This window comes from Haliotis rufescens, unplaced genomic scaffold, assembly GCF_023055435.1.
Source record: "Haliotis rufescens isolate VD_foot unplaced genomic scaffold, xgHalRufe1.0.p SCAF_9, whole genome shotgun sequence".
Classification (NCBI taxonomy): domain Eukaryota; kingdom Metazoa; phylum Mollusca; class Gastropoda; order Lepetellida; family Haliotidae; genus Haliotis; species Haliotis rufescens.
Genome location: NW_025964383.1, coordinates 33,146,666 through 33,172,946, shown reverse-complemented (window position 1 = coordinate 33,172,946; position 26,281 = coordinate 33,146,666). Strand labels below are relative to the sequence as shown.

General features: G+C 40.0%; 1 long non-coding RNA gene across 7 annotated transcripts in view; it reads left to right on the top strand.

Annotated features, from left to right (window-relative positions):
- Positions 1-24,209, top strand: part of LOC124111161 — a 224,247-nt gene extending 200,038 nt beyond the window's left edge. For 6 of the 7 annotated variants that reach the window (XR_006857391.2, XR_006857393.2, XR_006857394.2 and 3 more), the window contains 3 exons: positions 1,596-1,706; positions 21,493-21,560; positions 23,137-24,209. This is a non-coding gene — a long non-coding RNA (uncharacterized LOC124111161). The remainder of the gene's footprint in view (positions 1-1,595; positions 1,707-21,492; positions 21,561-23,136) is intronic. The other variant, XR_007219650.1, reaches the window with a different exon arrangement.
- Positions 24,210-26,281: the final 2,072 nt, after the last annotated feature.

Here is a 26,281-nt window from a genome sequence, read left to right as displayed (position 1 = left end):
AATAATACAAATAATAATAATAAAAATAATAATAATGATGATGATGATGATGATGATGATGATGATGATGATGATGATGATGGGGGTGGTTGTGGTGGTGGTGGTGGTGAAATCATTTATATTATTGAACTTGCTGTCCCTTTTGACACTAATGTGATTGACAAGACATGGCAAATGTGCGGACCTCGCTTTCGAAATGTCACGCTTGCATCCCGGGTACCAAGTTGTTCGACTCCCCATTGTTCTCGGTGCCTTAGGTTTGGTACCTCCCAATCTGTTGACTGACATTGGGAGAGTACCCGGGTTTGCTACCAGGAATACAGCCTGACAATCTGGGTAATGCAGAAAGCTGCAGTGTTGGGGAGTCTTCACATTCTCCAAAACATTCTGGGTGGGTTTGACAAGGCAGCGCTTCCTGGGAGAAGTCCCCTTCGCTGTCAGGGCTGCGTGTAGAGGGGGCAAGGGCCCTGAGCTGATGATGAACCTAACCAGCCTGACTGTGCCAGGATAACCCAAACCCTCTTTCCTGCATTTTTTATTTTAATCTGTAAATAATAATAATAATAACTAAATAATAATAATAATCATCATCATCATCATCATCATCGCCAAGCGCTGATCTCCATGCACTATAAATTACTCGAAGTACTGATATGAAACCTCACAACAGACTGTCTAGTCAACTTACTCTGTCTCTGCAGGTAATATGTCAGTAACACGCGGTTGTTTTAAGCATTACGAGAGGCCTGCCACGCTGTGGATACACCTGACAATTCAAGGGACCTATATTCTATATTTAACTATAAATATCCCAGACTTTAAAACGTGATTTTTTTCTGTTGCAGAATTTCTGCACTTTTCGATTGTTAATGTTCATATGTTTATTTTCAACTTTAAGTGGCAGGTCAACAAATGCTAATACAGTGGTATGTGCAAGCTTTATTAAGTGCAGTGCCAGATATTCAATCATAAAGTCCTACATCTGTCACACGACGTGTAAATACTAGGGGGCGACAATTTGTTAGTGAGTGAGTGAGTATGGTTTTACGCCGCCTTTAGCAATATTCCAGCAATATCACGGCAGGGGTCACCAAAATGGGCTTCACACATTGTACCAAGGTCGGGAATCAAACCCGGGTCTTCGGCGTGACGATCGAACGCTTGTGTGATATACGTGCTGAAAAAACTAATTTCCCTGAGATTTTATTTTATACACATATAAATAACACAATAACTGTATTATTTGACCGTTAGGTACGAGGTGGGATGGGGAGAGAGGGAAAGAGAGAGAGAGAGAGAGATAGAGAGAGAGAGAGAGAGAGAGAGAGAGAGAGAGAGAGAGAGAGAGAGAGAGAGAGAGAGAGAGAGAGAGAGAGAGAGGGGTGGGTGGGGGTGGGGGTGGGGGGGAGTTTAATAACTACCCACCCCCACCCCTTCCCCAACCCCACCCGATAAGTGTAGAACGTCAAAAAGGCACCACTGACTCAATAACGCACATTAATTCAGTTATTACCACACAATAACCACATCACTGAGCCAGACAGAGACGATAAAAAATACTGCTCACATATGACTAATGTTTGTTTCTGTTTCAGATGGAAACGGCGATGACGTCATGTCGACACCGCACTCAAACACAGCCCCTCTGGTGCTCGTCCTTGAGTTACTCTTATAACGAGGTCGCCGTACAGCGAGGGAACCATAAGGTAATTAAGAGGGAGAAAACAATAATGACAGTGTGCGATATTGGAGGTGTGAGCCTGATTGCAGACTCATATGTCTGCCGATATTGGCAAACTGGGCCTTATAATGAGTTATGGACGGTGATAATAGAGGAGTGACACATGTTGGGACGGGCGAGATTGATATGTTCACTCGCAGAAATACTAGACTGATGCCAGGCGCTTGTACAGGTTATAGCAGCACCACGGATTGTATAGTTAAAGGCAAATTCCGTGTTGAATGTTTTTGCTTTTTGACGAATATTTCCTCGAACTGATCAATGTGTTTTTAGTTCTTATTCACAGCTCACTCTTGTATAGTGTGCACAGGCGCCTAACTAAAGATCCTCACAAGCAATTGTAACGAACGAAAATTAAAAACCTTAAACATGTAGACTGGTCCCTTGCTGTACGTGCATTGCGTCACTTTTATTTATCGTGAACATAGACGGTCTCTTGTATTCAATTTTAGCCGACATCTGTTTTGAATTACCTCCTTTTGAGCAACTAAAATAGGTTAACAGCTAATCTTTCAGATTTACCCTATATAGTAGAGTGTCCTGGATAGACTATCTTATGTTTATTGTTTATTTTTTATTATTTTGTTGTTTTTTTACGTAATCTATAACCATTTCGATTTAAAAAGCTCTAAAATCAATCAGCTTCACGCGTGGGATAAACAGATCTTAATTTGTTCTTTTTATATAGTTCAGTAATCATCCTAAAATTATCTCAACGAGAGCATTTCTAACAGATGCTTTCTTCCGATAAATCTTAACAAATACGCTAGACTGTACACGAAGCGTCTAAACGCTCACAAAATGTCTTACGATCAAATTCATGGCCCCGTCAGTGAAAACAAACACCTTTTTCAAACAAATTGCAAGTTACCAAGCAGGAGAGTGATTGACGTGTAGTAGTTTATTCCTATATTATTGGTGTATATATCCAGTCAAAAGTTAATAACAAAATAAATCAAGTGGAACTTCGACAATATAGCAGGTATGTTCGGGGGCTAATAAAGTTTATGAAAATGTTTATTGGAAATGTAACCCCAGCAAGTTCAGCTAGCAGCCCCGGCCACTGTCGACTCAAACGTTCACGAGCGTACGTATAGAGAATATTAATTATGATGTTTCGCTGCTTGGCAATTAAAGTCGAATACGGTTCTGTGCTCATTGTAATTGAAATTTTAATTGGATATACATGGAGTGTGATCTATTCACTCAGAGGTGTCTGTGTGAGAGTTTTATTAGTGAACATTCTAAATATGTATTGTTGGAGTGGCGTTGATAAGTGTAAGGAGATCCTTCGTCTTACACGTACTCTCGTCAGCGCAGAATTATTAATTGGATAGAGTTATGAGTTATTGAGTTAATATTCATGAGTTTATGATGGTTTGAATTATGTCAGGCCTGTATGAATATGATATAATTTCATGTCATATTTATATATATCAATTTGATATTGTACAAAATGTAGGCTTATCATATAATGTATTGTGATAAGTGATATGATACAAAGGGAGGGAGAAAAGATAAGATGTCAATACGATATTTTTACAATATGAAAATCCATTTATAGTGTAAGTAATATTAGACATGGTTCGAAATTGATGCCATATCGTCAAAAACAAATTCTATGTGATATGTACACAACGTGGGATGATAGATGACATGTAATATGTTTTGGTGTAATATGATGTAATACTATTATCGTAAATTATGGATTATGTTATATTTTTATATATTAATCATATATAATGTGATAGAGCATACAAGATGGTACATTGCATTGTATCAGACTGGTAGAAAATGTCAGATTTAATATTTACATAAATCAATACGATATGCTAAAACATGCATATCAATATAATATGATTATATAAATAGTAAGATGTCATATTATGATTTATTATAATGATATAAGACGGCACATCATGTAAACCTAAATAGTGTGATATGGCAATGTTTAATGGCATGGGACGCCAAGTGATCTAGCATGTTGTAGCTTTAAATGGTTGGTGATTTAATACATAGCTGATTTTATCATGATATGTGTACACATAAAAAAAAATCAGATCAAATAAAGTAAAAACCTTTTGAAAGTTTACCTTATCTAAAAAATATGCATAAATGCAACAGGTACTTCCTAATCGATAAAGTATGACCTACTATGTGATAAGTATGATTGAATTCATAGGAACATTAACGACTAGGCAGACCTTTCCAGTCCATCTGACCCGTGTGCAGTTAGGCTATCAAGAGGAAAGTTCCACAATTTCCTCGTGCATGCCTCACCCCCAGATGCGAATTGACGTAACGGAATTGAGGAAATTATATTAACAATAATAACTGAGATTTGTTTGCCCATCAAACAAGACAGGTGCTTAATGGGTGATAACAGTTCCTTCATTGATGCACAGACCTCCAAGACTCGCATTTGACTCAATCTTTGCTCTCTTTGAGCAGTAATCCATCACCCTCTACCCCCAAGATAACATCCCCCACCCACAAGATAAGATCCCCCACCCACAGAAACCATACCATCCCGTCCGTGATCAAAGACACCGATTTTTCGATGTGTTTGATATATCACGCGCTATTCTTGATATTGACAACTTTTGAAATAGATTGTTTGTAAACATAGCTTAGCGCACGTGCTTGCTTCAAGCCGCTCTCGTGCAGTGGCGTATATAGATAACATTGAATCATATGTTTACAATCGGGCGGAATTTGCTGTGCCTTTTGATGTGTCACGTACATTACAGAGACCTGTTGTCCATTTCATACGGCTGATGAGAACGAATAGATAAATAGACACCCGCTTTATTGCTCCTTTCAGAGTGGGAGGTGTTGATTTCATGTCATTAGCGACAACAGTGACTGTCGGAGGATAAATCGTCGCACGAGTACGAAATAACAATAGTACCAATGCGTGTTAAAGTCAACGAAATGAATGCCTTTGTGAAGATGACATTATTCAAGCTACACGAGACGGTTTCCAACATTTGTTTCATACAGATTCATGACACATTTTACTGTTACTTTATTGACAAGAGTGGCAATAATACAGGATGTTTTTAAAGCGTTTCTGAAGGAACACAATGGACTAGGATGATATTACGTTAAATCAGACTGCTGTGATATAAAAGGCAGATACGGTAATAATACTATTAATAAGTGATATTAAATATGATATGTTAATTAGTATACTGATAGAGTGAGTTGGGTTTAACGCCGCTTTTAACAGTATTCCAGTTATATCACGGCGTGCCAGCTTAATGAGGGAGGAAAGCCCGAAGTGATGCAGGTCTCAGACGTTTACCACTTCGGTGAAACCCACGAGCACTGGTATGGTGCTGACAAACCTAGAAACATTATCGGGGCGAACCGGGATTCGAACCCACAATCACTGGTTTCTGGCGTGGAAATACTTTGGAAAAAATCCTGTTATGGTTATTATTATTTAAGTACACCAAACTATCCTAAAAAATGTATACTTAACCTTGTATTAAATTGGCTAGTTTATATAATATTGTGTTGACTCGCCTTTGCTTGTGTTTGTGACCGGTGGGGCAGGATACGCTCGTCTATTCGCGAACACCTGGTATCATCGCTATATGATAGGGATTCATGTACAAATGTTTATGATATAGTCGGAATATGATATAGCCGTACAATTGAGATTTCTTTTGTTTATTAAAGGGTTTTGTCGACTGTATTATATGTTGTAAAGGACCGAGTTCAATTATGAAATACACCATAGTTTCCTTGTTTATCTAACTATCCACAAGTGTAATATCAATCACATTATTGTTTTAGTTTGAGTAAGATTAAGAAAACAAGTTACATCTTGCTATGGATACTAAAAAGTTACATTGTCAGTCCCAACCATTCTCTGATCAGATTCGTTACTAAATCACATGACTACGGGTAATAAAAAAGTAATAAAATCTTGTCTATTTTCTCTCTAATCGATTCTATTTGACATAGGTTTCAGTTATGTTGGAGTATATTTCCAGACATTTTTTAATATATTTTCTGTCCATAATATACACAACATTGCTTGTGTTAATTTTAGTAAATTGCATATGCTATAACGTGTGTATTGTGTATTCTTTTGTTGTAAACACGTTAGCCTTAACACTTGATGTCGAGATTAAGCGAACAATAACACTGTGAATGTATCTGGTATCGGTATGTTATTACAGTTGAATTCAAATACATTTCACATAGTCTGAAATAGACATTGTTCCATAACAGTGTGCTGAATGTTGCGATACACAACTAATGCAACATGTGGGGCATAGAGGCACACGAGTCATTGTTGTTAAGAGTTATGTCCCTTGACAGACAGGATCCGCTGGTCGTGGGTTCGAATCCCAAATTTGATACGATTGTTATCTTTGGTGTGTTATCATTAATTGGATGAAAAAGATATATTATTATACTTGGTCTGTGACCTCTTTACACGTGCTTTTTTCACATGGTATGGGTCAACCATCTTGGTTAATTCAGGCATTCCCTCAAAGCGTTGCGGGGTGGTCGGGGAGCCTAGTGGTTAAAGCGTTGGCTCGTCACACCGAAAACCCGGGTTCGATTCCCGACATGGGTACAATGTGTGAAGCCCATTTCAGGTGTCCCCCGCCGTGATATTGCTGGAATTTTGATAAAAGCGACGTAAAACCAAACTCACCCACTCACTCCAAGCGTTTCCTTATCCCCGAACCGATGTTTATTAAATCGTGTTACATAAGCACGAAACCCATTTCACAACAATATACCAGTAGATCTAGATCGTTATGTCCGAAGTTCGCTTAATCCACAGTTCGGTAAATATGAAGTTCGTTACATCCGGATTTTGTTATTCCCATGTGCAATTACGTGATTTTCCAATCATTTGATTAGGGTGTTCGTTTTAACAGTCTTTTACTCCCGTGAACGGCAGGCTTTGCACACACATGAAAACAACATACATCTACAAGTTATGTGTTTAAATCAACGCATGCAAACGAAAGAATAAATCGATGTTTCATGTCGGTGACAAGTGTAAATCAATGTTCAGTGTTGTTAATTATGTATTCTCTCTTTTGTCGTTCCATGTTATTTGGAGACAATGATATCCAGTAACAGCATTATTCAAATTGCAGCTTATTTGAATCTTCAAATCGTACATGCGTGGTCCGCCCTCACTGCGCACATGAAGATATTCCCGAGAAGGGCCTGCATATCTGATATGTCTCTTGGGGTGAGTGAGGGTGGGGGTGGGGATGGGGGAGAAGGGAGGCAGCATACAAGTCGCAAGGCGTCACAAGGCGATAGGATAGCCAAGTGGTTCGATTTGTGTGTGTATGTGTGTATGCGTGCGTGCGGGCGGGCGGGCGTGCGGGCGGGCTGGCGTGCGTGCGTGCGTGCGTGCGTGCGTGCGGGCGTGCGGGCGTGCGTGTGTGTGTGTGTGAGGGAGGGGGGTGGGGGTTATGACCTGGATGAGGAAGAGGTATGTTAGGGTGGGGGATATTTTATCAACAAAACCTACAGCTGAGTGTATTGTATTGTTCCAGTCACGTTAAATGTTCAGTTGCTGTCCCAACAAAACCACAAGACAACCACTTCAAGCCTATCACTTGAGTTTACACGTGTTTTTGTTTCATAATAATTGCTTAGAACACACAATCCAAATGGGAATAACATGTTCCTGTTGAAACATTGCGCAAACAGTTTCAATTCAATCACAGGTGGCCCAGTCGTCTAACGCGCTGCAATTCGCTGTGCAGAGTTGCGTTTCTTGGCTACGCAAAGAAACATGATTGTGGGTTCGAATCCCGATTCGCCCCGATTATGATTCTAGGTTTCAGCACCATATCCGTGCTCGTGGGTTTCACCGAAGTGGTAAACGACCTTCATCACTTCGGGTTTTCCTCCCACATTAAGCTGACACGATGTGATATAATTGGAATATTGTTAAAAGCGGCTCATTAACTCACTATACAAAGATGCTCTAACGCAAACTGCATCTCAAACAGTGATTCACCACTGGCAACCTGCATAGCCTTCATACTAAATCAACCTTCGATACACCCAAAACACTGATGTAATTCGCTAAAAATAAAACTTAAATTTAATCCTTCATTGACTCCATCCTGCTCAACAACATCTACGTAATCAGAAATACCCGAGTGCTGTCACATGTGTTGCTGTGACACCGAATATCTAACCAGTGAGTCATCCGCCACCCCCACCCCAGTCGCCCACCCGGTTCTCGTAGCAGCCTGAACGCACCCCAGACAGGACGCCCCACTGTGTCGAGGTAGCGGAATGCCCAGAGTGTCTTCCCAAATACGATTCCCATGACAACTCACAACACGTGCAATCTGCACTGTGGCAAGGGAGCGTGTCCATACTTGAGCTGCTCCCTCTAGACATTGTCAAAATTAGATGTCATCTCGTGGATTTGCCTCTATATCGGGCTTAATTCTCAAAACCTTTTCACCAGCCTTCTCTACGCTTCACAAACTCTCCACGGGTGAGCGACAAATTGAAAGAAACACCCCTCCGGGAATCTGTCATGGCGTGGATCAAGCTTGTCTAGGATCGTACGTTTATTATTAACCCTTCAACGGCCAAATAAACGGGTGCATGTTTGCCCCAAGCCCTGTGATATCTACTTCCAGACCATTTGGTTGTTGTGTGAACACATGATGGGGGCACGACTGCTAAAATCGAGTCGTTCTGATGGATACATACCTAGAATGTTCATCTCAGCGATTCTTACATGTCGTCTGCCCGTTGGCCGCCATTTTTGAAAAATGCTCATCAAAAAGTTATCATCCTCCCTCGTTGGAAATATTATGAGTGGCAGGGGAGATTTGATAGGTACTAAACGCTTGATGTATTTGAGGGATTTGGGCAAGCTGTTTTGGTGAATGTTGTGCCCTGGGCGTTGATCGGAATGGTTGTATGGTTTATTCTCGATTTATACATTTATGGCTTCTCGGGGCGGGTTTAAGAATTACAGTGCATTGTGGAAAATCCCACACTGAGCCTGTTCTAATTATTCCGACACGTGTGTACCTCGCCATCCACAGGCCATCCGTATGTTATTGTGTATCGGTGTTATTGAACATCGCGACAACGCCAATATATTACCTCACTACAGGCCATCCGTATGTTATTGTGTATCAGTGTTATTGTACATTGCGACAACGCCAATATATTACCACACCACAGGCCATCCGTATGTTATTGTGTATCAGTGTTATTGTACATTGCGACAACGCCAATATATTACCACACTACAGGCCATCCGTATGTTATTGTGTATCGGTGTTATTGAACATCGCGACAACGCCAATATATTACCACACTACAGGCCATCCGTATGTTATTGTGTATCGGTGTTATTGTACATTGCGACAACGCCAATATATTACCACACTACAGGCCATCCGTATGTTATTGTGTATCAGTGTTATTGTACATTGCGACAACGCCAATATATTACCACACTACAGGCCATCCGTATGTTATTGTGTATCAGTGTTATTGAACATTGCCACAACGCCAATATATTACCACACTACAGGCCATGCGTATGTTATTGTGTATCAGTGTTATTGAACATTGCCACAACGCCAATATATTACCACACTACAGGCCATCCGTATGTTATTGTGTATCGGTGTTATTGAACATTGCGACAACGCCAATATATTACCACACTACAGGCCATGCGTATGTTATTGTGTATCGGTGTTATTGTACATTGCCACAACGCCAATATATTACCTCACTACAGGCCATGCGTATGTTATTGTGTATCAGTGTTATTGAACATTGCCACAACGCCAATATATTACCACACTACAGGCCATGCGTATGTTATTGTGTATCAGTGTTATTGAACATTGCCACAACGCCAATATATTACCACACTACAGGCCATCCGTATGTTATTGTGTATCGGTGTTATTGAACATTGCGACAACGCCAATATATTACCACACTACAGGCCATGCGTATGTTATTGTGTATCGGTGTTATTGTACATTGCCACAACGCCAATATATTACCTCACTACAGGCCATCCGTATGTTATTGTGTATCAGTGTTATTGTACATTGCGACAACGCCAATATATTACCACACTACAGGCCGTCCGTATGTTATTGTGTATCGGTGTTATTGTACATTGCCACAACGCCAATATATTACCACACTACAGGCCATCCGTATGTTATTGTGTATCGGTGTTATTGAACATTGCGACAACGCCAATTTATTACCACACTACAGGCCATGCGTATGTTATTGTGTATCGGTGTTATTGAACATTGCGACAACGCCAATATATTACCACACTACAGGCCATCCGTATGTTATTGTGTATCGGTGTTATTGAACATTGCCACAACGCCAATATATTACCACACTACAGGCCATCCGTATGTTATTGTGTATCGGTGTTATTGAACATTGCGATAACGCCAATATATTACCACACTACAGGCCATCCGTATGTTATTGTGTATCGGTGTTATTGAACATCGCGACAACGCCAATATATTACCACACTACAGGCCATCCGTATGTTATTGTGTATCGGTGTTATTGATCATTGCCACAACGCCAATATATTACCACACTACAGGCCATGCGTATGTTATTGTGTATCGGTGTTATTGAACATTGCCACAACGCCAATATATTACCACACTACAGGCCATCCGTATGTTATTGTGTATCGGTGTTATTGTACATTGCCACAACGCCAATATATTACCACACTACAGGCCATCCGTATGTTATTGTGTATCGGTGTTATTGAACATTGCGACAACGCCAATTTATTACCACACTACAGGCCATGCGTATGTTATTGTGTATCGGTGTTATTGAACATTGCGACAAGCCAATATATTACCACACTACAGGCCATCCGTATATTATTGTGTATCGGTGTTATTGAACATTGCGACAAGCCAATATATTACCACACTACAGGCCATCCGTATGTTATTGTGTATCGGTGTTATTGTACATTGCCACAACGCCAATATATTACCACACTACAGGCCATCCGTATGTTATTGTGTATCGGTGTTATTGTACATTGCGACAACGCCAATATATTACCACACTACAGGCCATCCGTATGTTATTGTGTATCAGTGTTATTGTACATTGCCACAACGCCAATATATTACCACACTACAGGCCATCCGTATGTTATTGTGTATCGGTGTTATTGAACATTGCGACAACGCCAATTTATTACCACACTACAGGCCATGCGTATGTTATTGTGTATCGGTGTTATTGAACATTGCGACAACGCCAATATATTACCACACTACAGGCCATCCGTATGTTATTGTGTATCGGTGTTATTGAACATTGCGACAAGCCAATATATTACCACACTACAGGCCATCCGTATGTTATTGTGTATCGGTGTTATTGAACATTGCGACAAGCCAATATATTACCACACTACAGGCCATCCGTATGTTATTGTGTATCAGTGTTATTGAACATTGCGAAACGCCAATATATTACCACACTACAGGCCATCCGTATGTTATTGTGAATCGGTGTTATTGAACATTGCGACAACGCCAATATATTACCACACTACAGGCCATCCGTATGTTATTGTGTATCGGTGTTATTGTACATTGCGACAACGCCAATATATTACCACACTACAGGCCATCCGTATGTTAATGTGTATCGGTGTTATTGTACATTGCGACAACGCCAATATATTACCACACTACAGGCCATCCGTATGTTATTGTGTATCGGTGTTATTGTACATTGCGACAACGCCAATATATTACCACACTACAGGCCATGCGTATGTTATTGTGTATCGGTGTTATTGAACATTGCGACAACGCCAATATATTACCACACTACAGGCCATGCGTATGTTATTGTGTATCGGTGTTATTGTACATTGCGACAACGCCAATATATTACCACACTACAGGCCATGCGTATGTTATTGTGTATCGGTGTTATTGAACATTGCCACAACGCCAATATATTACCACACTACAGGCCATGCGTTTGTTATTGTGTATCGGTGTTATTGTACATTGCGACAACGCCAATATATTACCACACTACAGGCCATCCGTATGTTATTGTGTATCGGTGTTATTGAACATTGCCACAACGCCAATATATTACCACACTACAGGCCATCCGTATGTTATTGTGTATCGGTGTTATTGAACATTGCGATAACGCCAATATATTACCACACTACAGGCCATGCGTATGTTATTGTGTATCGGTGTTATTGAACATTGCGATAACGCCAATATATTACCACACTACAGGCCATCCGTATGTTATTGTGTATCGGTGTTATTGAACATTGCGATAACGCCAATATATTACCACACTACAGGCCATCCGTATGTTATTGTGTATCGGTGTTATTGAACATTGCGATAACGCCAATATATTACCACACTACAGGCCATCCGTATGTTATTGTGTATCGGTGTTATTGAACATTGCGATAACGCCAATATATTACCACACTACAGGCCATCCGTATGTTATTGTGTATCGGTGTTATTGAACATTGCGATAACGCCAATATATTACCACACTACAGGCCATGCGTATGTTATTGTGTATCGGTGTTATTGAACATTGCGATAACGCCAATATATTACCACACTACAGGCCATGCGTATGTTATTGTGTATCGGTGTTATTGAACATTGCGATAACGCCAATATATTACCACACTACAGGCCATGCGTATGTTATTGTGTATCGGTGTTATTGAACATTGCGATAACGCCAATATATTACCACACTACAGGCCATCCGTATGTTATTGTGTATCGGTGTTATTGAACATTGCGATAACGCCAATATATTACCACACTACAGGCCATGCGTATGTTATTGTGTATCGGTGTTATTGAACATTGCGATAACGCCAATATATTACCACACTACAGGCCATGCGTAAGTTATTGTGTATCGGTGTTATTGAACATTGCGATAACGCCAATATATTACCACACTACAGGCCATCCGTATGTTATTGTGTATCGGTGTTATTGAACATTGCGATAACGCCAATATATTACCACACTACAGGTCATCCGTATGTTATTGTGTATCGGTGTTATTGAACATTGCGATAACGCCAATATATTACCACACTACAGGCCATCCGTATGTTATTGTGTATCGGTGTTATTGAACATTGCGATAACGCCAATATATTACCACACTACAGGCCATCCGTATGTTATTGTGTATCGGTGTTATTGAACATTGCGATAACGCCAATATATTACCTCACTACAGGCCATGCGTATGTTATTGTGTATCGGTGTTATTGAACATTGCGATAACGCCAATATATTACCACACTACAGGCCATCCGTATGTTATTGTGTATCGGTGTTATTGAACATTGCGATAACGACAATATATTACCACACTACAGGCCATCCGTATGTTATTGTGTATCGGTGTTATTGAACATTGCGATAACGCCAATATATTACCACACTACAGGCCATCCGTATGTTATTGTGTATCGGTGTTATTGAACATTGCGATAACGCCAATATATTACCACACTACAGGCCATCCGTATGTTATTGTGTATCGGTGTTATTGAACATTGCGATAACGCCAATATATTACCACACTACAGGCCATCCGTATGTTATTGTGTATCGGTGTTATTGAACATTGCGATAACGCCAATATATTACCACACTACAGGCCATCCGTATGTTATTGTGTATCGGTGTTATTGAACATTGCGATAACGCCAATATATTACCTCACTACAGGCCATGCGTATGTTATTGTGTATCGGTGTTATTGAACATTGCGATAACGCCAATATATTACCACACTACAGGCCATGCGTATGTTATTGTGTATCGGTGTTATTGAACATTGCGATAACGCCAATATATTACCACACTACAGGCCATCCGTATGTTATTGTGTATCGGTGTTATTGAACATTGCGATAACGCCAATATATTACCTCACTACAGGCCATGCGTATGTTATTGTGTATCGGTGTTATTGAACATTGCGATAACGCCAATATATTACCTCACTACAGGCCATGCGTATGTTATTGTGTATCGGTGTTATTGAACATTGCGATAACGCCAATATATTACCACACTACAGGCCATGCGTATGTTATTGTGTATCGGTGTTATTGAACATTGCGATAACGCCAATATATTACCACACTACAGGCCATGCGTATGTTATTGTGTATCGGTGTTATTGAACATTGCGATAACGCCAATATATTACCTCACTACAGGCCATGCGTATGTTATTGTGTATCGGTGTTATTGAACATTGCGATAACGCCAATATATTACCTCACTACAGGCCATGCGTATGTTATTGTGTATCGGTGTTATTGAACATTGCGATAACGCCAATATATTACCACACTACAGGCCATGCGTATGTTATTGTGTATCGGTGTTATTGAACATTGCGATAACGCCAATATATTACCACACTACAGGCCATGCGTATGTTATTGTGTATCGGTGTTATTGAACATTGCGATAACGCCAATATATTACCACACTACAGGCCATGCGTATGTTATTGTGTATCGGTGTTATTGAACACTGCGATAACGCCAATATATTACCACACTACAGGCCATGCGTATGTTATTGTGTATCGGTGTTATTGAACACTGCGATAACGCCAATATATTACCACACTACAGGCCATGCGTATGTTATTGTGTATCGGTGTTATTGAACACTGCGACAACGCCAATATATTACCACACTGTGTCTAATATGTAATGGGAGCGGTCGGGTAGCCTAGTGGTTAAAGCGTTTGCTCGTCACGCCGAAGACCCGGGTTCGATTCCCGACATGGGTACAATGTGTGAAGCCCATTTCAGGTGTCCCCCGCCGTGATATTGCTGGAATATTGCTAAAAGCGGCGTAAAACCATACTCACTCACTCACTCACTCTAATATGTAATGTTTCTCATTTTGTCTCTCAGTGCGAATATGGTTTTGCATCCACGTGAAAAACTACCATTTGATATGAGTCTCCATTTGATATTAGTCTCCATTTGATATTAGTCTCCATTTGATATTATTCCGTGCAGTGTCAAACCATGCCATTTGCAAGTCAAACTGAAACAGTCTACATGTAGTTTGAGTTCAGACCTTAACATAAAAACTGTAGATGAATAGCGTGTATACATTCCAAATGTTTTCTGTTTGTGGAGATTTTTAAACGTTGTTTGACTTGACGTATGAGCATGTTTGACTTGAAGTATGGGCAATTATATTTAATTATCATTTAGTTGACTACATTTTAACGGATTCTTTTTCTACGTAATATCCAACTTTATTTGCCCATCGTGAATGTGTTGATATATTTGGTGATTTCGTCACATTCTTTTCAGAGGTATTACACCATTTAACCACAAAGTGTAACTAAAACACATTTGTACACACGTAGACGGATATACAAGCTGAAATATTATTGAATATTTTTTAATTGTAGTGAGGGTTTTATTCGCCGAGGATAAACTGCAAAGACTACACTTTCGGGATAAACCTGTGAATATAAAGTTAAAGTGAACTATAATGCCCCATGTTTAACGTAAGATGCAACAAATATACGTCAGGAATGTATACATTTGCGAATGTGAAGCTAAAGGGAACTATAGTACACAAGCACACACACGCACACTAACACACACACACACACACGCACGCACACACACACACACTAACATACACAGACACACACACACAAACACACACACACACAAACACACATAAACAAACACACAGACACACACACACACACACACAAACACACACACACACACTCTGAGAGCTTTATAGCAGGGATACTTTAGATGACCATCATTTAGTCTTTTGTTTATCTAAAAAGCAAGATCCTCTCCTGTCCCAATATATATATCATTCATTATACATCCGACACATCAATCTACCATTATCTGCACCTACACATTTATTGACAAGAGCTATTTCACCAAATAAATATCTGACAGTATCATCTAAAACCTGATACAAGAACCAACTCATCTGTTTCACACGGCTATCATTGTTTTTTTACGTTTTCGCTATTGTTTATTCATAAAAAGTCAATACCGTCAGCGATACGACAGGAAATAGCCAGATATTTAAATGTTGGGACGGCGCGAATATAAATAAGTAAGATCCGAGACCTTGTTTTGGCGTGTGTTCATATTACGGCGTCAGAGAACGCACTGATCGTTTCCAAGACCGTTGACATTTGGTGGCTCTTGAAGAATAAAAAGAGTCTGTTTTCTTTCCGACAGACACTAGATCGCCTCAACACGTTCTACAATTTCCAGGAAAAATTCCAGTAATGTTTTCGTTGGTGGATTCCGTAGCGTTCATCATTACAAGACGGGGCTTCGGTGTAACGGATGGAAGTATCAAACAGTGTATTCATGAATTCTTCATGAACACGAATGATGAAACTATGCTCGATGATTGTAACACATTCATGCATATTTGTTGACCAGGTGTCGTGAGGTGAAATATGGTTTAATGTTGCGTTCAAGATTATTGCACTAACATAGCGCGTGCGTGCGTGCGTGCGTGAGTGCGTGCGTGCGTGCGTGACTAGGCTAATGCCGTTTTTTATAATGATAAGAATAATCACTCAGTCATCGTTTAGGCTTTTTTTATGACTCCAAATTGTGTTTTAGATAACGCCAAGCACATCCACTCAAATCCACTAATGCCCGTCAATGACGTCATGTACAATGACGCACATCAGTGACGTCACTTTGTATGCACGCATGTTCTCCTTGAACCCTCGCAAAGCGATATCACATTCTCTACTGATATCGTAGCGACTATGTTCATGAATGGCGCTACAATTAAACCATTCTTGCATCGACTGGTTCGCGGTCATTTGGAAGTTGCGTCGCCTTTACATACACTGTGAGAGATTCTTCTCGCGATCTACTCTGATGGATCTTGGTTAATAGAAAATGGTGCATCGTGAATGGACGTATCAAATACAATTATGGTTTGTATAAAAAAAACCTCGTATTATAAGAATCTTGCACCTAACATGTAAAGGAAATCATCAAGCGACACCCAAGTGTGGAGGAATATAGTACCACGTGACCTAAATACAATGTACGTCACATTAGAATTATATATTCTATATACTCAGTAACTTTATTTAACCCGGAAATTAATTAATCCAGACGATTTAATCAGGCACTACGCTGTCCTGAATCGCGAGGTTTCGCTTTATGCAGTATACATATTGTGCTTTGTTGGTATTTATATCGTCCACACACCAAACTCCCTTTTTGCGTTTTTAATTTTAGATATTATCTTTCATACACAATTTTGTTCCACTCAAAATTATGTTCTCATTGACCTTTCAGATGGTCGTTTCTTTTGGAAAGGTTTATCAGAAGAATTATTACCTCGTTACTCCGACAGATCAAGGCGAACATCGGTACGTCTTGAAGACGTATCAGGTTTCATGTCTAAATCACTTTCATAAAAATACGCATGAACAAAATTGAAGAACACATGAAATTTAATCACACAAAAAACGATAGACTGATTCGTGTTTACAATGATTGCGTTTCACCGTGATATGGCCAAACCCTGCTTCAATATGGATTTCGCTTGATTTGCGTAAACGAAATATATGCATGTACGATTTATTCCTTTATTTGTGATGCGTGGAAGAGCCTTGATGATTTATCACATAACTATCAAAATACAGCAGATGAACCGCTTTGTCAAACAAACCGAACAACGCGTTTTGTTCTTTTAAGAAAGTTTTGTTTTGCATGTTAAACAAGGTATCAGACTGGTTCTTGTCTTAGGCTTTTGTTCATAGACTGTCGGTTTAAACGTTAACTTTCTATTGTTCAAAACTATATGAACATAGAATCGTTGGCAAAGCGCTCCGCCGACTCGGATTTATTTGTTGTATCGCAAGTACTGTGAATGGTTCAAACAGATTATTTACTCTTAATAGGAACGCACTTTGGAGTTGTTTGGGCTTGGATTTCTCTAATGGTGAAACAAGGGTCTCGTTTTCTAGTTCTCACCACGACGTGCTCAAAAGATGGCAATTTGCTGTATTATTACGCGCACGATTTATGTTATTATCTCTACCGGTTTTCAGATCCTTCCGCGATAAAAACAAAGCCACCACCGTTTCAGGGTCATGGCGCGTACAATATTCCTTCATCTACAATTTCGGGTGTCGGGTGCCGCGCTAATCCCTACGTTTCCCAGTATAGAATTTCTACCCTGTCGAACCGACCGAGCGGTTCGGCACATATCGGGCTCTCCGATCTCCGCAGCAACGTCAAAACCCACCTTGGAAAGACAAATGGCTGACTTGCGCAGCGCAGGGGCCAGTTGGGTCAAGGCGCGCAGTAATGTGAGACGCCGCGCTACAAACTATACCACGTGAGGACTACCCCCTGCTGAGAGGACCCGGATGAGCGATGAGCGGAACGTGTGCAAAAAAGACAGCGTTTGGTCGACTGGATGTTTCCGCATCGTTGGGCGGTCTAATTCGTTCTTCCGGAATTTAAAAATCCATATTTGCGCTTGTTTACTCTGACATTGGTGTTGTAATTTATTTCGTATGCAATTTCGCTGACAGCGAGTTATGTTTTTTGGATGTACTCTTTCCATCGTGTGCTTATTAAAATGAAATTGATGAACACGGATCAAGGTAAATAAACTCACAGTTAAGCTTCCTGCTGCCGTTTTAGTATTCAATCCACGTAACAAATTGTTTTAACCCTTTCACAAACAACTGCTGTGAAATTCAAAGTGCAACAACAACTTTATTAAAGCAATTCCCAGTCGTTATCCCCCAGCCGATTACAAAATTAATATCATTTGGATGAATTAACTTTGCATAAGTCTGCACCAATGAGCGCATTGTATTTTTGAGTCTTCAAACACTTTCTTATATATTATCTTACCATGTCTTGCGATTTGGATCAATATTAATTAAAACATAAGAAGGAAGATGGTATTTGATGGACATGAAACTGTTATGTGTGCAAACCACATCTGAGGCCTGATGGAAACAGTACCGTGATGGTCACCTAAGACGCAACGACACGAGTTGCTTCCCTTTTCTACCATGATCCGCAAATTCTGGTTCGAGTCCCACATTCACCTCAATACTATTCATTGGCCTTCATGAATCACCTCGGGATGGTATACACTGTACCGCGATAAAGACATCACGATCAGCATCTGAAACAATATTTACTTCTGATACATTTCTGTATGTGATTAAACCTAATTTAAACGCTTATGACGAAGACAGTTCTAATCCTGTAAAAGGGGGCACGGGTGGCCCAGTCGCCTAAGGCGCTGTGCAGAGTTGCGTCCCTTGGACACGCCAGAAACCTATGATTGTGGGTTCGAATCCCGGTTCGCCCCTATGAACGTCTAAGATCTGCATCACTTCGGGCTTTCCTCCCTCATTAAGCTGACACGCCGCGATATAACTGGAATACTGTTAAAAGCGGCGTTAAACCCAACTCACATACTCACTCACTAATCCTGTAAAAAAAACATGATGCCAGGTCCTTGTTTTGTATTTGTCATCGCCTTTCTAAACCATAATAATAATAATACCATAATAATACCATGATAATAATAAGAAGTCCATTTATGATGCGTCAAAATTCCATTCACCAAATGAAAGCCCTTTTCGCTTCATTATTATAACACCAGTCAGTGGATCAGTGTGAATTCGATTCTCAGCTCCCTGGAGCCCTAGAAGGTTAACAGTCACATTACAATCACATCCTGCCGGGTACCCATTCACTGCTGGATGTATAGAGTCATATTTCGAAAAACGATGCCTGCCTAAGGACATGCCACATATGTTACGTGTGCTTCAGTGTGAGGCAGGACCGAAGACCTAGAAACTGTCAAGAGTGAAGCTGGCGAACACGGTCACCCATCCACCTCCTCGCCGCGACTACTGTTGTTTACAATCGACTGATCTGTCACCTGTGCTCTGTACCCCTATGGAGATGAAATATTGATGCAGAGATCGACGGCATGTGACAGCATTTTGTTGCGCCATATTGGACTTGAACCCGGAACCTGATAACGTCAAGGACGAACGCGCAACACAGACACCTACACAACTGGCTGATATTATCAATAAATGATTACTGCAGTTTAATACTACCCTTATCACTTTTATCATGACCATATGGATTCTTAACTGGCTGGGCACACCAGAAACCTATGATTTGGGGTTCGAATCCCGGTTCGCCCCGATTATGTTTCTAGGTTTGTCAGCACCATGTCCGTGCTCGTGGGTTTCACCGAAGTGGTAAACGTCTGAGACCTGCATCACTTCGGGCATTCCTCCCACATTAATCTGACACGCCGCGATATAACTGGAATACTGTTAAAAGCGGCGTTAAACCCAACTCACTCACTCACTCACTCTTTACAGGCACTCGCCCCCAACCAATTACAACTCATTATTGGAGTTTATGGTTCAATGTAATATCTTTTACATAGATGCCACCGTTTACAATCTCTGTAAAAAATATGCCTCTCATCTTCTCACACCGGACATATTAAACATTAATGTATGTTAATCGAAATAAGAAAGATGGTTTATTATTTCATGTAAGCAGCATCATTGACATAGAGAAATTATTCAATTATTTATCGAGTGACATCTGAAAGTTTAGTCTCTCCGGAGCATCCCCGAATACAACTTTCCCACGGTTATACTGTTATCCCGTACAGGAAGATGATAGGAAACTGTCGGCGTCCCAGGAATGTAGGTACTATGCAAAATGTAGCAGTGCATTTAGTATTCATGACACGTCAACGTGAAACATGCTAGCCCGAAGACGCAGGCTCTTTCTTGAGGCCGGCACTGTCGGACTATGGTGTATGATGAGAGTAGAACATGTGTTGATTTGTCATTGGTTTGAATGTATGTTCGTTACTTTCAAACAGCTGATTTTGGATTCTCAGAATGTGTTTTATTGAGTTGTCTGTCTCGGTTGTTGTTGATAATCTAAGCTGTACTTCGTATTTAGTGAAACCTCTTTAAGTCTTTACTAGCGGGGTACATAGTCTCCATAAGGAGTCGTGACTAGCAGGGTACATAGTGTAATAAGGAGTCGTGACGAGCGGGGTACATGGTGTCCATAAGGAGTCGTGACGAGCGGGGTACATAGTGTCCATAAGGAGTCGTGACGAGCGGGGTACATAGTGTCATAAGGAGTTTTCACAAGCGGGGTACATTGTGTTCATAAGGAGTCGTGACTAGCGGGGTACATAGTCTTCATAAGGAGTCGTGATTAGCGGGGTACATAGTCTTCATAAGGAGTCGTGATTAGCGGGGTACATAGTCTTCATAAGGAGTCCTGACTAACGGGGTACATAGTATGTATAAGGAGTCCTGACTAACGGGGTACATAGTCTTCATAAGGAGTCGTGACTAGCAAAGTGCCTCTCTCTCTCTCTCTCTCTCTCTCTCTCTCTCTCTCTCTCTCTCTCTCTCTCTCTCTCTCTCTCTCAATGAGGGTTACCCTATATAACCACACTGGTCGCCTTTCTTCATCCATTTACAAAAAGGTGTATTAGATGTTCGTACATGTTTTTTGGACATATGATAACATAATAGTGGATGTTTTTTAAATATTTTATCAACTTTCGTTGTAGTAATGCTTCTCTACAAACGATATGCCGTGGTCCTATTTCGTAACCGAAAACCTGCACCTATTAAACAGGTAATAGTGAAGCTTATTTGTGCAACATTTTACACATTAACATACATATTACCCACGGATCATCGCCGATACCAATTACATGAAAAGAAATATCTGCATTATTCAGGATCGTTTCCAGTTTGGGCGAGCTCAGTTTCCAGTATTATCTGAAGTTAATGACGTTTTATATCAGCGTTAACAATGAGTTGGAATTAAAATCAATTATCAAAGGGATTAGATAAACACAGGGCTTATCGTTTTAATAGAACGTAACAAACACCCCGAGCTGTGTCAGGAGCTTGTGGTGGATGGTGACGGTCCTTCACAACACCAGACAGGCCGTCTACAAGTTCGCGATGCTTGGTATATTCAAGCCTCGTTTTCGGATTCTTCACTTCCGTTTTGGGTCATAAAGTGCCCGGATGAGTTAAACTGACTCTCTTTCGTTTTCCACGTATTTAAAGGGACACAGGCTCCGTTCAGTCCAACAAACTGAATTTGTACGATGAATAGTGAAACTCATTAATCCGGACGGTACCTACGCTGTTAAAGCATCCGTATCAACGACTTGTCTGGGTTATTGAAAATCACTGGTACGTGGTAATGCTCCTTTTTGTTGTACGTAATAAATAGAAAAGTCAAAGTAACTACGATGTCAATATTCATATCATAAAAAGAAGATTATTTTTTATCGTAGTAACTTTGTTTTATACCAGTTTACAAACAGGCGTATTAGGTTGTAATGTAGCGCTTAGCCCACTAAGATACCATTCCCCAGTTTAATATGGATACCCGGCACAGGCACAGTATACTGACTCCGAGCTGACCAGTCTTGTTTTATCCCCTTTTTGCCAAGCACCAGGCAGGGAAACAATAAATACCATATTGACGTCAGGGTGCAAACTAGCCGGGTCCCAACTAAAGGAGATTTGTTGTATACAATTGGAGGGTACTATAGGCCAATTTATACATGTGTCTTGACGTGTATACATAGATAATCCACAGTTGTTGGTTGAAGTTTTGTTTGTTTGTTGTTTAACGCCGCTCTCAGCAATAGTCTTACATTTTGACGGCGGTCTGTAAATAATCGAGTATGGACCAGACAGTCCAGTGACTGACATCATGAGCATCTATCTGCGTAATTGAGATGCGATGACATGCATCACCCAAGTCAGTGAGCTACACCCTGGATCCCTTCAATCGACGCGTCAATCATGGGTTGTTGAAGACTGACCGATACTAACCCAGATCTTCACGCGGCTGTTTGTAGACGTGAAGTTGTTGATATGTTGACGTGTTGAATATTACAAGTACGAACAATATTTCCCGTGGGAAGACATTATTTAAATGCTGAATTACAAATAATTTCAAAGTCAAGCTTATATGATTTTTACTAGAATATGTGCATAACATTACATGTGTAATCTATCAAATATATTCCTTGACCCAAACACAAATATATTTGAAATAATCAACGCGAGCCTTTAATTCCAGAGTAGGTATTAAAAGAGTTAAATTTAATCATGGCTAAATCTTGCGTGATTAATCAGAGCGTATTTGACCGAGAATTATTCTTAAAAACAATTTCATGTTTCAGCCAAGCGAGACGAAAGTGAGGTTGCTTAGCCACCGCGCAGCGACCTCTACTGGGCGGGAAGAGCAGGTAATTACCACAGGAAGACATGAATGCGCATGCTCAATGGAAATTAGGGGTTAATTGAGGGGTCACTGCGTGTGTTAGGTGAGTTCGACTCATATTTGAATTTTACAAGGCTCCAATCATGATCATGAATGGGCCCCTTTGTACCAGTCTATACGAAGAGCCAAGGCAATTCTGTTCGCTAGCTTGAGTGATTACTGCTAATATGAAACTAAATAACGCAATATTTAGAAAAGATGGCGCTGTGTATCAGGGGATTTACTCCCAGATTCGACAGAGCCACGGTGCAAACTATTTAACAAGGTCTCTGAGCAGAATTGATAATCCTGTATCAAATATTCTATGCAGCTTGACACTTTTATGCTCGAATGAACTACAAATCATTTAGTGGATTATATCGTCCTTGTTTGATTGATTGACATCGAGAGTGGTAGATTGCAATAAATTTCACATCTTTGATTTCATGGCAAATGAAATTTGTTGATTTATTTTGACGAGGGTAAAGCACAGGACTGAAAAGTCTATTGTGATTCCGAACCTTTAATAACTGTTCGCTATAATTATTTGATGCTAATTTTCGCGTCTACTATTGTCAAATGTGTGTGATGTTTGGTTGCAATCTATCATTGTATATTTCTCATCACAACGATTGTATGTCAAGAAGAGCATCAAAGCATCTACCATCACCTCGTTAATTATCTTATCTTTTATGTATGTAGAGCTTATCGTGATGTTATTAAAATTCCAGTAGCACCGTAATCATACGATTAAAGTATTAATTTACAACGCAATTGGTATCAATAGTTCTCTTCATTCCAAGAACTGAAAAAAGAAATTCAAATAGAAAACGTATTGGTCATCAGTCGAAGTCGCTAAACGGCATTTTCTCTTGTTCTAGATGACGCGTATTGTCTCCATTGACGTAGCATGCTGGAATGTTTGTATTGCTGTTAAATGTTTTAGCGTACAGTGTTGTATGGCTTGTAATAAATCAGATATCATTTGTATTATTCTTTGTGTTCTCGTCGTTCTGTCACATCCCCGAGTCTACAGAGATGCTCGTCCCTCTCAATGTAACTTTCCGACTCTCAAAGTGACCTTCTGAACAAATGGATGTTAGTTTGCAATTTTAACAGAAATTCTGCAACTTTCAAAGTAGTGTTTTATATGTTAACGTCGGGGCAATTAAAACTTACTGGAGTCCAATGGAAGGCATAAGAGTTCCAACAATGGCCATTTCTATGGGCGATATCAAACAGTCTAGTTGTTATGAGTTCGCCTCTAAAACATATATTATATGGAAGTCATATAATTTACTGAAGAATGGGTTGAAATTATATTATTTTCGTAATGCTATAGAATCTGGGGTTGTTTTTTTTCGGGTTGTTTTGTAGTTGTTGTGTTGGGTTTGTATTGTTTGGTGTGTGGAAGGTTTGTAATAATGATTTTGGGGATGTATTTTGTTTTGTGTTAACACAGTTAAAAACAAAATGTGTTTCGGGTATTGATATTTACACTATTTCCCTATTTTACACAAACACAAATAAATAACACAATAAATGTATTATTTGGCCGTCAGGTACGAGGTGGGATAGGGAGAGGAAAAGATAAAGAGAGGGGAGGGGGGGGTGGGGGGTGGAGAGATGATTTTTTTTTCAAGATAACATTCAATAATAAGCAAGTTCATGAGCCAAGAGGAAATATTTTTAAGTATGTTTGTACACTTTATCGATATCACTCATGTTGAAAAATATTTGATACATGCTTCCTGAAAACCACATTAAGCCTCAACTATACAGTTAGTGTCGTTTTGAAGTCCAATGCATGCAGATGTTTAAATGAAGACGTCTTTCAGTTTCATATAAACGCACTTTCAAAAAATAATTTTAAAAAGCTCAATTCTTTAAGTATTCAGATCCCGTTAATCAAAATGGGACTCTTCCTACATATAATATTCAACGCCCGATAATAACCAGTCTCAATTATCCGACGAAACAGATTCCATTGGGCGTGAAAGGCAAAATAGCGGTGACAATTAAAGGAAAATACGACTGTCTTTTACATTTTTATGGCTAAATTAAAACGTTTAGTGTTATTTCAGTGGTAATGAGTAGTTCCAACGGGTGAAGGAACCGCACAAGGAGACGCGTGGATGCCACCAGGTAGTCACAATCGTATCTGCGACACCCGTGTAGAATGGTGAATGAGTGAGTGTAGTTTTAACGTCACATTAAACAGTGTTTCTGTTATATCATCCCGCGTATCCTTGAAGTAGGAGGATGAAGCGAGAGGATGTTCATAAGCACCTATTACCTATCAGGATTCGAACTTACGATAAGCGTATCCGGGTATAACTAAGGGACCTAACTCTGTGTTGCGAATTGCCTCAGATGACAGAGACTTCCGTGTACATAGAAAAAGAACAGAAAACAAAGTTGCAGGATTTATTACTATAGAACAGATTAACTGAAATGAATCGAACGATGCAACATTTAGTGAGTGAGTGAGTACGGTTTTACGCCGCTTTTAGCAATATTCCAGCAATATCACGGCGGGGGACACCAGATATGGGCATCACACATTGTACCCATGTCGGGAATCGAACCCGGGTTTTCGGCGTAACGAGCAAACGCTTTAACCACTAGGCTACCCGACCGCCCCTGTAACATTTAGACAACACATACTCTGTTATGACCACGAGCTTATAATTTATAACCATTTTTTATATCTTAACTGGACAAAATGTAATATTCATCCCCTCCTTACGTTGCATGTCATTTACATCTATTCGCAAATTAACCAACGCTTTTCTCTTCTCCGTCTTAAATCGGGATAGCAGAACTTCAAGAAATATTTTCGAAACAGTCGGTCACAGAGAACATGGACCTCTGCGGTCATGAATACCTAATGTAATATGATGTACGTTCAACGTGTTTTTCGATCAATGGCGAAAACATATTTATCATGGATTAAATGATGCAATGTTTACAGCTTTGCACGTATAGATGTGAAGATATGTTTCCCTGTTTATTTTTATAAAAATGCACTTACATTTCTGAACAAGGACTGGGGTGTTGAATCA